Consider the following 15767-nt stretch of genomic DNA (forward strand, 5'->3'; position numbering starts at 1 on the left):
GACAAGCACGCATAGCTCAGTACTTTCCTTCTACTCATCTTCTTTGCATGAACTATGGAAGAATGACTGAATATGTCACTAAGTTACCTAAGGAACTGACCAAATTGTGCTCTTGAGTTTATTCTTCATTACCAGATCCAGCGGATGTTCTGGAACCACATGTTCTCATTCCAGAAGATTGGGTCCTCATAAAGAGACGCAGTGCCAAAGATCTTCAACCTCGCTGCGAAAGACCATTCCAGGTGCTCCTCGTCACAGAAACAGCTGTCAAGGTTGAAGGGAGACCGAATCGGATCCACGCGTCTCACAGTAAGAATCCTTAAAGTTCCACCTGTTGTGTAAGTGGGGGGAATTGTAGGACATAATAACGCCTCTTTCCTTCCACCACCTAAGTCCCAGGGACCATAACATCCAAACGCTAAAGATGTAGGTCCCCATCGGGTGAAGATCTCCAGCAGAATCATGTCTTTGTGGGCCAGATGTTTGGTCCGAATCTGTGTCTTCCTGCTGCACATACGTATCTTCATTGCTGTGCTGATTATAGCACTTATAACGCCTGATGTTAATGACAGGTCCCAAGTCAACACAACAACAGCCTCACCAGCATCTGAGGTTAATGTTTCATCACCAGATCAGGTTAAATTTGTTCATAGAGACTTATATGCATAACTGTTTGAGCCTAATAGTTACATAGTTAAATTGGGTTGAAAAAAGACAAAGTCCATCAAGTTCAACCCCTCCAAATGAAAACCCAGCATCCATACACACACCCCTCCCTACTTTTAATTAAAATTCTATATACCCATACCTATACTAACTATAGAGCTTAGTATCACAATAGCCTTTGATATTATGTCTGTCCAAAAAATCATCCAAGCCATTCTTAAAGGCATAAACTGAATCAGCCATCACAACATCACCCGGCAGTGCATTCCACAACCTCACTGTCCTGACTGTGAAGAACCCTCTACGTTGCTTCAAATGAAAGTTCTTTTCTTCTAGTCTAAAGGGGTGGCCTCTGGTACGGTGATCCTCTTTATGGGTAAAAAGGTCCCCTGCCATTTGTCTATAATGTCCTCTAATGTACTTGTAAAGTGTAATCATGTCCCCTCGCAAGCGCCTTTTTTCAAGAGAAAACAACCCCAACCTTGACAGTCTACCCTCATAATTTAAGTCTTCCGTCCCTCTAACCAATTTAGTTGCACGTCTCTGCACTCTCTCCAGCTCATTTATATCCCTCTTAAGGACTGGAGTCCAAAACTGAACTGCATACTCCAGATGAGGCCTTACCAGGGACCTATAAAGAGGCATAATTATGTTTTCATCCCTTGAGTTAATGCCCTTTTTTTATGCAAGACAGAACTTTATTTGCTTTAGTAGCCACAGAATGACACTGCCCAGAATTAGACAACGTGTTATCTACAAAGACCCCTAGATCCTTTTCATTTATTGAAACTCCCAACACATTGCCATTTAGTGTATAACTTGCATTTATATTATTTTTGCCAAAGTGCATAACCTTGCATTTATCAACATTGAACCTCATATTCCAGTTTGCTGCCCAGTTTTCCAGTTTAGACAAATCACTTTGCAAAGTGGCAGCATCCTGCATGGAACCTATAGTTCTGCACAATTTAGTATCATCTGCAAAAATAGAAACAGTACTTTCAATGCCCACCTCCAGGTCATTAATAAACAAGTTGAAAAGCAAGGGACCTAGTACAGAGCCCTGCGGTACTCCACTAACAACACTGGTCCAATTAGAAAATGTTCCATTTACCACCACTCTTTGTAGTCTATCTTTTAGCCAGTTCTCTATCCAGGTACAAATACTATGTTCCAGGCCAACATTCCTTAATTTAACCAGTAACCTTTTGTGTGGCACTGTATCAAATGCTTTAGCAAAGTCTAAGTAAATCACATCCACTGCCATCCCAGAATCGAGGTCTCTACTTACATTCTCGTAAAAAGAAATTAAGTTAGTCTGGCAAGATCTATTACGCATAAAACCATGCTGGCACAAACTCTTAGTATTATGATTTGCTATGAAGTCCAGTATCTTATCCTTTATTAACCCTTCGAAAAGCTTTCCTATCACTGACGTCAGACTAACTGGCCTATAGTTTTGAGGCTGAGAACGGGATCCTTTTTTGAATAGAGGCACCACATTAGCAATTCGCCAGTCTCTCGGCACTATGCCAGATCTCAATGAATCCTGAAAAATGAAGTAAAGAGGTTTGGCAATCACAGAGCTAAGCTCGCTAATTACCCTGGGATGAATACCATCTGGCCCTGGACCTTTGTTAATCTTAACATGTTCAAGTCTCTTTTGAATTTCTTCATGTGTGAACCATGCATCATTAGTTGTATTACTAGAATTGGGACTGTTAAGAAGGAAACCTTCACTTACTGGTTCCTCATTTGTGTAGACAGATGAAAAATATGAGTTCAGAATCTGCGCTTTTATTTTGTTTTCATCAACCAGCTGACCCCCCTCTGATAGTAAGGGTCCCACCCCTTCCTGCTTCATTTTTTTACTATTAACATATTTAAAAAATAATTTGGGATTTTTTTTACTGCTTGCTGCAATATCCTTTTCTATATCAATTTTAGCTTGCCTTATAGCTTATTTGCATGATTTATTGGCCTCCTTGTACCTTATAAATGTTTCGGCTGTAACAGCTAACTTGAAAGCCTTAAAAGCACGTCTTTTCTTACCCACCTCAACACCAACGCTTCTATTGAACCAAAAAGGTTTCGCATTGCAACGGCGTTCCTTGCTTACAAGTGGAATATACTGACAAGTATATTTATTAAGCAGCATTTTAAAGACTTCCCATTTTTGTTCTGTGTTTAACCCTGTTAAAAGCATATCCCACTTAATATGTTGCAGAGATGCCCTTATACTGTCAAAGTTTGCACGTCTGAAATTTAGTGTTTTAGTTACTCCCTTATAGAATTGCTTCTGCAACAGAATCTCAAAGGAGACCATGTTATGATCACTATTCCCTAAATGCTCACCCACACAAATGTTAGAGATGAGTTCAGTATTGTTAGTTATTACAAGGTCCAAAAGAGAGTTATTCCTAGTAGGTTCTTGAACGAGCTGGAATAAAAAGTTGTCATTCAGCATATTTACAAACCTAATAGCTTTTTCTGTCTTAGCAACCCCATTACCCCAGTCAATGTCTGGATAATTGAAGTCACCCATAGCAACAACTTGACCCAGCTGTGAAGCCGCTTGTATCTGCAAGAGTAGCTGGGCTTCATACTCGACACTTATACGAGGTGGTTTATAGCATACACCAATGATAATTCTTTTTGTTACCATTTGCCCAGTCAAAATCTCTACCCAGAGTGATTCTACACCCTCACCAGTGCCAGCTATTTTTATTTCTTTAGCGCATGGCTTTAATTCAGGCTTTACATACAAACACACTCCTCCACCCTTTTTAATCCCTCTGTCCCTCCTAAAAAGGGTGTAACCATTTAAATTCACAATCCAGTCACATGTTTCATCCCACCAGGTCTCAGTGATACCAATTATATCATAATTTTTAGAGCATGCAATTAATTCTAGGTCTCCCATTTTACCTGACAAACTCCGTGCATTTGCCAGCATACAGCGGAGGTTACTACTTTTACTTTTGAAATGTGCATTACTTAGTGAAGAATTATACGTTAAGTTAGTATTATTCTGGTTTCCTTGTAACAGAGGGACCTCCTTAGCTGGTAAACTGTATGCCCCCCTCACTCCTCCCCCATGACCCCTTACTAACCCCACTGCCCCGTCTACACTAGCTTCCCCATAATCCTTTATCTCACCCCCCCCCTTGCCTAGTTTAAACACTCCTCCAACCTCTTAGCCATTCTTTCCCCTAGCACCGCGGACCCCCTTCCATTGAGGTGCAAACCGTCACGGCTGTATAGGTAATGATAATGCTCTTGTTAAAATGCTTGTTAAAGCAGCATCAACACTATTACTGATTGTTGGATATGTACACATTCTCCTTTGTCAGCTGACAGTATGACATACATAGCAGAATCTCTATCCTGTCAGGACATAGTTAACAGTCCTTGAGGTAATTTGACACCTCTCCAGTATAACACTACACTTATTCCAATGGCCATCTCAGGATTCTGTGAAGCACCAGTAGTGTATTTTCATAAAACGGTGGCGCCCAAGGATATTGGTAAGTTGGTACACTTATGTTCCGATGGCCTTTGTATCAACAGTTCAGCTAATCATCATTTGTTGCTGTTGTTCTTGCTGTAACTCCTTATTTTCTCACTCTTTTCTAAAGGCAAATTCTTCTAGGCCTGTTCTGTTCTATCCTAAGAACGCTAAAAGTCTGAAATGACTTAAATGAACCACCACAGTGTATGAACATTATATACCAGATGTATTCTCATATAGGTTGTATGCATAGCATTTATAAGGTATGCTATATTTAATTGTTTGTTTGGTATTATTGTTGCCAAACATACTGATGAAAAGGAGGAGTTGTAGAGGAAAAGTCTTGCAGGCCCTGCTTGGCCCCCTTAATGGAGTGAACAGTTTCTGAGTGCCCATGAGGCCCTTCTAGAAACTGTTCAAGGTTATTAGAGATGTCGAGAACTGTTCGCCGGCGAACTTGTTCGCGCGAACATCGGGTGTTCGCGCTCGCCGGAAGTTCGCGAACGTCGCGCGACGTTCGCCATTTTGGGTTCGCCATTTTTGGCGCTTTTTTTTGCCCTCTCACCCCAGACCAGCAGGTACATGGCAGCCAATCAGGAAGCTCTCCCCTGGACCACTCCCCTTCCCTATAAAAACCGAAGCCCTGCAGCGTTTTTTCACTCTGCCTGTGTGTGCTGAAGAGATAGTGTAGGGAGAGAGTTGCTGCCTGTTAGTGATTTCAGGGACAGTTGAAAGTTTGCTGGCTAGTAATCGTTTTGATACTGCTCTGTTATTGGAGGGACAGAAGTCTGCAGGGGTTTGAGGGACATTTTAGCTTAGGTAGCTTTGCTGGCTAGTAATCTACCTTCTACTGCAGTGCTCTGTATGTAGCTGCAGTGGGCAGCTGTCCTGCTTCTGATCTCATCTGCTGACTGCTGCAATAACAGTAGTCCTTGTAAGGACTGCTTTTATTTATTTTTTTGTTGTTTTACTACTACTACTACTACTACTATAAGAGCCCAGTGCTATTAGTCTAGCAGTGTTGGGGAGTGGGACTGGTGTGCTAATCTGCTGCTCCTAGTAGTTCAGCAGCACCAACTTTAATTTTTTTTTTTTAATATTCATTTTTTTTTTATTTTACTTTTTTTATTTTACTACCGCTGTAGTAGTGTATAAGTTGACCTTTTAGGCATTATTTGCCCTGTAGGCATTATTTGCACAGTGTTTTCTTCAACCCGCCATCTAGCTGTGTGACCTTGTTCACATTCTGTCTAAATATCCATAATATTACCGTCTCCAGAAAAAACACCGGAGTGACTTTTTTCAAGCAGCCATAATATATTTTACGTAATCCGTATCCACCGCTGTAGTAGTGTATACGTTGACCTTGTAGGCATTATTTGCACACTGTTTTCTTCAACCCGCCATCTAGCTGTGTGACCTTGTTCACATTCTGTCTAAATATCCATAATATTACCGTCTCCAGAAAAAACACCGGAGTGACTTTTTTCAAGCAGCCATAATATATTTTACGTAATCCGTATCCACCGCTGTAGTAGTGTATACGTTGACCTTGTAGGCATTATTTGCACACTGTTTTCTTCAACCCGCCATCTAGCTGTGTGACCTTGTTCACATTCTGTCTAAATATCCATAATATTACCGTCTCCAGAAAAAACACCGGAGTGACTTTTTTCAAGCAGCCATAATATATTTTACGTAATCCGTATCCACCGCTGTAGTAGTGTATACGTTGACCTTGTAGGCATTATTTGCACACTGTTTTCTTCAACCCGCCATCTAGCTGTGTGACCTTGTTCACATTCTGTCTAAATATCCATAATATTACCGTCTCCAGAAAAAACACCGGAGTGACTTTTTCAAGCAGCCATAATATATTTTACGTAATCCATATCCACCGCTGTAGTAGTGTATACGTTGACCTTGTAGGCATTATTTGCACACTGTTTTCTTCAACCCGCCATCTAGCTGTGTGACCTTGTTCACATTCTGTCTAAATATCCATAATATTACCGTCTCCAGAAAAAACACCGGAGTGACTTTTTTCAAGCAGCCATAATATATTTTACGTAATCCGTATCCACCGCTGTAGTAGTGTATACGTTGACCTTGTAGGCATTATTTGCACACTGTTTTCTTCAACCCGCCATCTAGCTGTGTGACCTTGTTCACATTCTGTCTAAATATCCATAATATTACCGTCTCCAGAAAAAACACCGGAGTGACTTTTTTCAAGCAGCCATAATATATTTTACGTAATCCGTATCCACCGCTGTAGTAGTGTATACGTTGACCTTGTAGGCATTATTTGCACACTGTTTTCTTCAACCCGCCATCTAGCTGTGTGACCTTGTTCACATTCTGTCTAAATATCCATAATATTACCGTCTCCAGAAAAAACACCGGAGTGACTTTTTTCAAGCAGCCATAATATATTTTACGTAATCCGTATCCACCGCTGTAGTAGTGTATACGTTGACCTTGTAGGCATTATTTGCACACTGTTTTCTTCAACCCGCCATCTAGCTGTGTGACCTTGTTCACATTCTGTCTAAATATCCATAATATTACCGTCTCCAGAAAAAACACCGGAGTGACTTTTTTCAAGCAGCCATAATATATTTTACGTAATCCGTATCCACCGCTGTAGTAGTGTATACGTTGACCTTGTAGGCATTATTTGCACACTGTTTTCTTCAACCCGCCATCTAGCTGTGTGACCTTGTTCACATTCTGTCTAAATATCCATAATATTACCGTCTCCAGAAAAAACACCGGAGTGACTTTTTTCAAGCAGCCATAATATATTTTACGTAATCCATATCCACCGCTGTAGTAGTGTATACGTTGACCTTGTAGGCATTATTTGCACACTGTTTTCTTCAACCCGCCATCTAGCTGTGTGACCTTGTTCACATTCTGTCTAAATATCCATAATATTACCGTCTCCAGAAAAAACACCGGAGTGACTTTTTTCAAGCAGCCATAATATATTTTACGTAATCCGTATCCACCGCTGTAGTAGTGTATACGTTGACCTTGTAGGCATTATTTGCACAGTGTTTTCTTCAACCCGCCATCTAGCTGTGTGACCTTGTTCACATTCTGTCTAAATATCCATAATATTACCGTCTCCAGAAAAAACACCGGAGTGACTTTTTTCAAGCAGCCATAATATATTTTACGTAATCCGTATCCACCGCTGTAGTAGTGTATACGTTGACCTTGTAGGCATTATTTGCACACTGTTTTCTTCAACCCGCCATCTAGCTGTGTGACCTTGTTCACATTCTGTCTAAATATCCATAATATTACCGTCTCCAGAAAAAACACCGGAGTGACTTTTTTCAAGCAGCCATAATATATTTTACGTAATCCGTATCCACCGCTGTAGTAGTGTATACGTTGACCTTGTAGGCATTATTTGCACACTGTTTTCTTCAACCTGCCATCTAGCTGTGTGACCTTGTTCACATTCTGTCTAAATATCCATAATATTACCGTCTCCAGAAAAAACACCGGAGTGACTTTTTTCAAGCAGCCATAATATATTTTACGTAATCCGTATCCACCGCTGTAGTAGTGTATACGTTGACCTTGTAGGCATTATTTGCACACTGTTTTCTTCAACCCGCCATCTAGCTGTGTGTATTATCGTTTCCAGAAAAACCAACTGAGTTTTTGTTGTTGTTGTTGTTTTTTAAAAAATAATGCCAGGCAAAGGCAGGCCGCCACGCAGAGGCCGTGCTAGGGGCCGTGCTGCTATGCAATCCTGTGGCCCTAGCAAATTGCCCAGTTTTAAAAAGCCAATGACCCTGAACTCCCAAAATGCTGAAGAGGTAGTTGACTGGCTTACACAGCACACCCCATCCTCTACCGTTTCTAACTTTACCACAACATCCTCCTCATCCTCCACTGCTATGGCCACCCCACGTAACACTTCCTCCACCACCGGTGCCCCTTCTTCACTGGGGTCAGAGGAGTTATTTTCCCATGAGTTTCTTGAACTGAGTAATGCGCAACCATTATTGCCAGAAGAAGATGAAGGAGATGAGGACCTTACACCAGATTTAATTCTGGCAGAGAACACGACAGAGATGGACATAATGAGTGATGAGGAGGAGGTCCCCGCTGCTGCTTCCTTCTGTGATGTGTCAGAAGAAATTGATGCATCTGAGGAGAATGATGATGAGGAGATTGATGTTTTGTGGGTGCCTAGTAGAAGAGAGCAAGAGGAGGGTAGTTCAGATGGAGAGACGGAGAGTCAGAGAGGCAGTAGGAGAATAAGACTTAGAAGAAGCAGGGAGGACAGCCCGCAGGGATCAGTAGGGCAACAACATGTATCGGCACCTGTGTTCAGCCGGCCAACGCACCCGCCATTGCCGCCAATGCCGCCAACTTCTACTGTTACCGCCAGATCGCACACTTCCAAAAAGTCAGCAGTGTGGGATTTTTTTAATGTGTGTGCCTCTGACAAAAGCATTGTAATTTGCAATGAGTGCAGTCAGAAACTGAGCCTTGGTAAGCCCAACAGCCACATAGGTACAACTTCTATGCGAAGGCACATGAGCGGCAAGCACAAAGCACTTTGGGAGCAACACCTCAAAGGCAACAGGCAAACTAAAAGCCACACTCCTTCTGGTCCAGCATCTTACTGCTCTACCTCTGCTCTCCTTGACCCGTCTGAACCACCCTCCACTCCGCCTTCCACCTTGACCACCTGTTCCCATTCCCAGTCATCTGCCACCAGCCAAGTTTCTGTGAAGGCCATGTTTGAGCGTAAGAAGCCAATGTCTGACTGTCACCCCCTTGCCCGGCGTCTGACAGCTGGCTTGTCTGCACTCTTAGCCCGCCAGCTTTTACCATACCAGCTGGTGGACTCTGAGGCCTTCCGCAAATTTGTAGCAATTGGGACACCGCAGTGGAAGGTACCCAGCCGCAATTTTTTTTCTAAAAAGGGAATACCACACCTGTACCAACATGTGCAGAGCCAAGTTACCGCATCTCTGTCACTTAGTGTTGGGCCAAAGGTCCATATGACTACTGACGCATGGTCCTCCAAGCATGGTCAGGGCAGGTATGTCACCTACACTGCCCACTGGGTGAACTTGGTAATGGCTGGGAAGCAGGGAATGGGTAGCTCAACAACAACAGTGGAGTTGGTGTCACCGCCACGGATTGCACGCGGTTCTGCCACCACCTCTACTCCTCCATCGCTCTCTACCTCGTCTTCTTCTTCTTCTTACTCTGCTGCTGGGTCCTCCTTCTCCTCCTCCACACCTGTGCACCCCCAGCTCCCCCTAGGCTATTCGACGTGCCAGGTACGCCGTTGTCACGCTGTCTTGGGGATGACGTGCCTGGAAAGCAAAAACCATACCGGATCTGTACTCCTGTCATCTCTGCAGTCACAGGCCGATCGGTGGCTGACCCCACACCAACTGCAGATCGGAAAAGTGGTGTGTGACAATGGAAGCAATCTGTTGGCAGCGTTGAGACTAGGCAATTTAACACATGTGCCCTGCATGGCACATGTGTTAAATTTAATAGTCCAACGTTTTGTCTCCAAGTACCCAGGATTCCAGGACGTTCTCACCCAGTCCAGAAAGGTGTCGGCCCATTTCAGACGTTCCTACACAGCCATGGCACGCCTTGCTGACATTCAGCAGCGCTACAACATGCCAGTCAGGCGTTTGATTTCTGACAGCCAGACTCGCTGGAATTCAACGCTCCTTATGTTGGAACGTCTGCTGCAACAACAAAGGGCCGTCAACGAGTACCTTTTTGAACTGGGTGGTAGGACTGGATCTGCACAGCTGGGGATTTTTTTCCCCCGTTACTGGGTGCTTATGCGCGATGCCTGCAGGCTCATGCGACCTTTTGAAGAGGTGACAAATATGGTCAGTCGCACCGAAGGCACCATCAGCGACCTAATACCCTTCGCTTTATTCCTGGAGCGTGCCGTGCGACGAGTGACAGATGAGGCTGTAGACCAGCGTGACGAGAAGCTGGAAGCGCACGATTTCTGGTCGGAATCACCAGAACGAACCCAGGCACCTGCTGCAACGCAGGGAGAGGTGCCAGAAGTGGAGTCAGAGGAGGAAGGTGGCTTTGTGGAGGAGGAGGAGGAGGACCAACAGGAGCAGGCTTCCCAGGGGGCTAGTGGTGACCTTTTGGGGACCCCTGGTCTTGTACGTGGCTGGGGGGAGGAGACCGTGGATGATGCAGTCCTTGATAATGAGGAAGCGGAGATGGATAGCTCTGCATCCAACCTTGTGAGAATGGGGTCTTTCATGCTGTCATGCCTGTTGAAGGACCCCCGTATCAAGAGGCTTAAGGAGAAGGACCTGTACTGGGTCGCAACGCTACTAGACCCTCGGTACAAGCATAAAGTGTCAGAAATGTTACCAACATACCACAAGTCCGAAAAGATGCGGCATTTACAAACCAGCCTGCAAAACATGTTGTACAATGCTTTTAAGGGTGATGTCACTTCAGGAACTCATCAACATTCCAGGGGCAGAGGTGCCAGTAATCCTGCCACGAGCACACCTGCAAGGACAAAGCCCTTTGGCCAGTCTGTAACGTCAGACATGCAAATGTTTTTCTGTCCAAGGCAGCGCCACAACCCTTCTGGATCCACCCTCAAAGAACGCCTCGACCGGCAGGTAGCGGACTACCTGGCATTAACTGCAGATATCGACACTCTGAGGAGCGATGAACCCCTGGACTACTGGGTGCGCAGGCTTGATCTGTGGCCAGAGCTGTCACAATTTGCCATGAACCTCTTGTCTTGCCCAGCCTCAAGTGTGCTCTCAGAAAGGACCTTCAGTGCAGCAGGAGGGATTGTAACTGAGAAGAGAACTCGCCTAGGTCACAAAAGTGTCGATTACCTGACCTTTATTAAAATGAATGAGGGGTGGATCTCGGAGGGTTACTGCACGCCGGAAGACTTGTTCTGACTTCTATGCAGCTGTCCTTCTCTTCAAGCCTCATGACTCCACACACAGCTGTCCTTTAGCGTCCTCCTCCTCCCTCCGCCACCGTTCCAAACTAGGGTGCAAACCCTACTGGTTTAATTTTTTCTGGCCTCTGTGCTTCAGTGGCTGCAACCAAAAAAACTGGGCAAACAATGTCTACAAGGTCAACGTATGGCAAAAAATGACTATTTTCAGCATTTATATGGCATATTTTTTCTGGCAACTGTGCTTCAGTGGCTGCGTCCAAAAAAATGCATATTTTCTGCATTTATATGGCATAATTTTTCTGGCCTCTGTGCTTCAGTGGCTGCAACCAAAAAAATGCATATTTTCAGCATTTATATGGCATAATTTTTCTGGCCTCTGTGCTTCAGTGGCTGCAACCAAAAAAATTTATATTTTCAGCATTTATATGGCATAATTTTTCTGGCCTCTGTGCTTCAGTGGCTGCAACCAAAAAAATGCATATTTTCAGCATTTATATGGCATAATTTTTCTGGCAACTGTGCTTCAGTGGCTGCGACCAAAAAGATGACTATTTTCAGCATTTATATGGCATATTTTTTCTGGCCTCTGTGCTTCAGTGGCTGCGGCCAAAAAAACTGGGCAAACAATGCCTACAAGGTCAACGACGTTGACCTTGTAGGCATTGTTTGCCCAGTTTTTTTGGCCACAGCCACTGAAGCACAGAGGCCAGAAAAAATATGCCATATAAATGCTGAAAATAGTCATTTTTTGCCATATACGTTGAGTCAACGTATGGCAAAAAATGACTATTTTCAGCATTTATATGGCATATTTTTTCTGGCCTCTGTGCTTCAGTGGCTGCGGCCAAAAAAACTGGGCAAACAATGCCTACAAGGTCAACGACGTTGACCTTGTAGGCATTGTTTGCCCAGTTTTTTTGGCCGCAGCCACTGAAGCACAGAGGCCAGAAAAAATATGCCATATAAATGCTGAAAATAGTCATTTTTTGCCATACGTTGACTCAACGTATATGGCAAAAAATGACTTTCAGCATTTATATGGCATATTTTTTCTGGCAACTGTGCTTCAGTGGCTGCGACCAAAAAAACTGGGCAAACAATGCCTACAAGGTCAACGTATGGCAAAAAATGACTATTTTCAGCATTTATATGGCATATTTTTTCTGGCAACTGTGCTTCAGTGGCTGCAACCAAAAAAACTGGGCAAACAATGTCTACAAGGTCAACGTATGGCGAAAAATGACTATTTTCAGCATTTATATGGCATATTTTTTCTGGCAACTGTGCTTCAGTGGCTGCGTCCAAAAAAACTGGGCAAACAATGCCTACAAGGTCAACGTATGGCAGTTGTTTAAAGAGAACAGTAGATTACTAGCCAGCAAAGCTACCTAAGCTAAAATGTCCCTCAAATCCCTGCAGACTTCTGTCCCTCCAATACAGAGCAGTATCAAGCAGATTACTAGCCAGCAAACTTACTATCATCTGTCCCTGAAATCACTAACAGCTCTCCCCCTACACTATCTCTTCCAAGCACACACAGGCAGATTTTTCAGATACATTTTTGCCCTTGATCCCCCTCTGGCATGCCACTGTCCAGGTCGTTGCACCCTTTAAACAACTTTAAAATCATTTTTCTGGCCAGAAATTTTTTTTTTAGATGTTAAAGTTCGCCTTCCCATTGAAGTCTATGGGGTTCGCGAACCGTTCGCGAACCGCTCGCGTTTTTGCGCAAGTTCGCGAATATGTTCGCGAACTTTTTTTCCGACGTTCGCTACATCCCTAAAGGTTATGTGTAACATCTGTCGAGAAGGTTCTTATCACTATTCTGTTATATTTTGTATTCCTGTAACAATGTGTTCTGACCTTGAAGCACACACACACAGTGGTATTCCCTATTTCCTGGTGATTGGGTGTTAGTCAAAGAATTCCCAACAAAACACTCCCTGGAACCAACTTTTAAAATAGAGTAGCACTTGGCATGATACTGGCTGAAAAGGGGGGTGTCTGTAAAATGCTTGCCAACAAAAGCACCTGTTGCACATATATCCCCGATAATACTGGTCCAAACAGCAAAGTAATTAATCTGTTCATTAAGTTAAAGAAAAATTCTGGAATCACACATCCTTGGGATGAATATTTTGGATGGATGACAGGTTGGCAAAAGGTCTTAGCCCAGATCAGTGTTACCTTATTGATTGTTTTGATTTTTATTTCATTTATTTTCTGCTGTGTAATCCCTTACATTAGGAAGTTGCTTTGTTCACTTATTGCTTCTTCAGAAGGTTCACAACTCAAACTTATTCATGCTGCTCGTGTGTAGTCACTTGCGTGACTAAAGGGGGGAACTGAAAGGGTTAACTTCTATCCTTGAAACTTCTGTCCTTGCTCAAACTTCTTTGTGCAAAACATGCTTATATGGCACGTACTCCCCAGCTGGCCTGAGCAGCCCCCAATGCCCTTGGGCGAATATGTTTCTTATCTCTTCTTATCACGCATACCAGCACACCCCACTCTCACAACTTCTACAATGTTTCTTTCTGCAGACACACAGAATAATACTTCTCATTTTCCCTTAGGCTAAGGCATACCTTTTGTAACACGTCATATTGGCTATATAAGCAACTGCTGTAACCCTAATAAATCGGAACTTGCTTTGCAACACACGTGCCTACTGTGTCGTTCTTTGCAAGACCCCTGCGCAGTGTATCTGGAGGGTGTAATTAGATGGTTTCTGCTGTGCCAAGACGAACCGGTTCGCACAGGGATAGCACAAAGATAGCACAGTGAAAGCCCGGGATTTCTCCTGTTCCTTTCAATATGAAATCCCTGGATGGTGCTGTCTGCTACATTTCTTCTCGCCCTTGCCATAGAATACATCTACAAGCCATTCACCCTGGAAATAACCAGGTTTAGGGTATGACATTGCTGTTTTGAATTTGAACTCTTCTGATAAATAATTGAAATGGCTGTGAAAATCTGGGTTATGATACAGCATTGAACAATGTGCAAAACAAGGAGAATTTGCCCTTCAGATTAATAAAAAAAGAATGCTTTCTACAGGAAACCCTCAATAAAGCATAAAACAAGAGAGACACCAAAATATGACAGGCCAATAAGAAGTCATGTTGTAGAGTAGAAGACAAAAAAGGGAAAGCAAGACAGTATGCTGTGTGAACATATTTGTTTATTTGTTGGCTATTGTAACTAAAATATTTAAAATTTTCAACCAATATAAACAGATACCTGCCTTTGTCATCTATCTCTAAATATAAGAAAAGTGTAGGGGCAGATTTAATAAAGGGTGAAGTGGCTATTACCCACTTATAGCGAAAATTTGCCAGAAATCCCATCCGCAGGGGCATTGCCAATTTACCAATAGGTGTAAAGGACAGTTCGCTAGAGAAAGAGAACGTCGCTAGCATTATTTTGCGCCCTATCACCTGGCAAATTTTCGCTCAGGCAAACAATCATTACTCTTTCGCCAGAGTTTCCTTTGCCACCTTAGATCTAGCAAACTGATAAGATGAAGCTACGTCCTCCTCAACCTTATATCATATCCTGTATGCCGAAAACCAAAATAAATGTTCTACAAAATGCTGGCCTTTTTTTTTCTTCATATTTTAAAGCAGGATTGCCTTCAAAAGTTCTAACTATTTAAATTTTTTGTGACAACATTTCATTTGAGGGACATGCCATATTTCTTTTAGGGTGGGCTCATATCTAGGGCATTAGAGGATCTCTTTTGTCTTCTTTGTTTTGCTTCCTTGGACATTTTTAATAATAAGTGGCCACTTCAAGCATTTGCACCATCTCAAATAAAGACATCTTTATGACCTATATGTGCCCACCTTATTAATGAAGTTTCACTAGGCAGAAATGAATGCTAGTGAAAGTTCGCTATGAAACACTGCCTAATAAACAGAGACACTAGTTTGCATTTTAGTGAATTAATTGTAGTAGTAGCGAATTGTAGTGAATTTTAACGAAGTGAAGCAAAGTGTGGTGGTGAGTTCGAAAATTTGCCCTTTAGTGAATTTGCTTCATAGCCCTTAAACTTATATTTATATGGGACTCATGGGAGTCTCCCTTTAGTAATGTAAAGAGATTAAAAAAAGAAAATAAGCATATAAATGCAAAAATGTGCAAACATGCTGCCTCTGTTTCTTTGCTGATCAAACTATAACAACAATTATTTGCCACTCAGTGCCTTTGCAGTTACCACTGACTTTACATTTTACAACTATTTAGTGAAAATGCTATGATAAAGTCAAGGCAAACTAAAATAAGAGTAGCATATTGCTTTATGGCTGCAGAAAAAATGTTTCATTATAAACTCAGAATCTATTGGAGAACTAGCAAAATACCTTTTAGGCTTATTTGGAAGTATTCTAAATTGATAAGTAATGTGCAAAATAGCACAGAACTGAGAAGGAAACAGATGCTTGATGATAGCTTTGTGAACACAATTTCTATAAGAAAATGCATATGAATATGTTTTTTCCTCCCTATCATATTTTAACAGACGGTCTGTCTCATTTGCATTCATTGAGTCTGTGTCTTATTTCTGACCTTTCTTCTGAAGGAATTCATGGAGGGGAATGCCAGTTCATTTACTTGCTGTGCTCC

General features: G+C 42.6%; 1 long non-coding RNA gene across 1 annotated transcript; it reads left to right on the plus strand.

The window, feature by feature from the left end:
* The first annotated feature begins 3888 nt into the window (after positions 1-3888).
* On the plus strand, positions 3889-13802 carry LOC121399150. The gene is made up of 3 exons (XR_005964778.1): positions 3889-4440; positions 4513-4598; positions 12927-13802. It is a non-coding gene; the product is annotated as an uncharacterized LOC121399150 (long non-coding RNA).
* Positions 13803-15767: the final 1965 nt, after the last annotated feature.

This window comes from Xenopus laevis, chromosome 9_10S (assembly GCF_017654675.1).
Source record: "Xenopus laevis strain J_2021 chromosome 9_10S, Xenopus_laevis_v10.1, whole genome shotgun sequence".
Lineage (NCBI taxonomy): Eukaryota > Metazoa > Chordata > Amphibia > Anura > Pipidae > Xenopus > Xenopus laevis.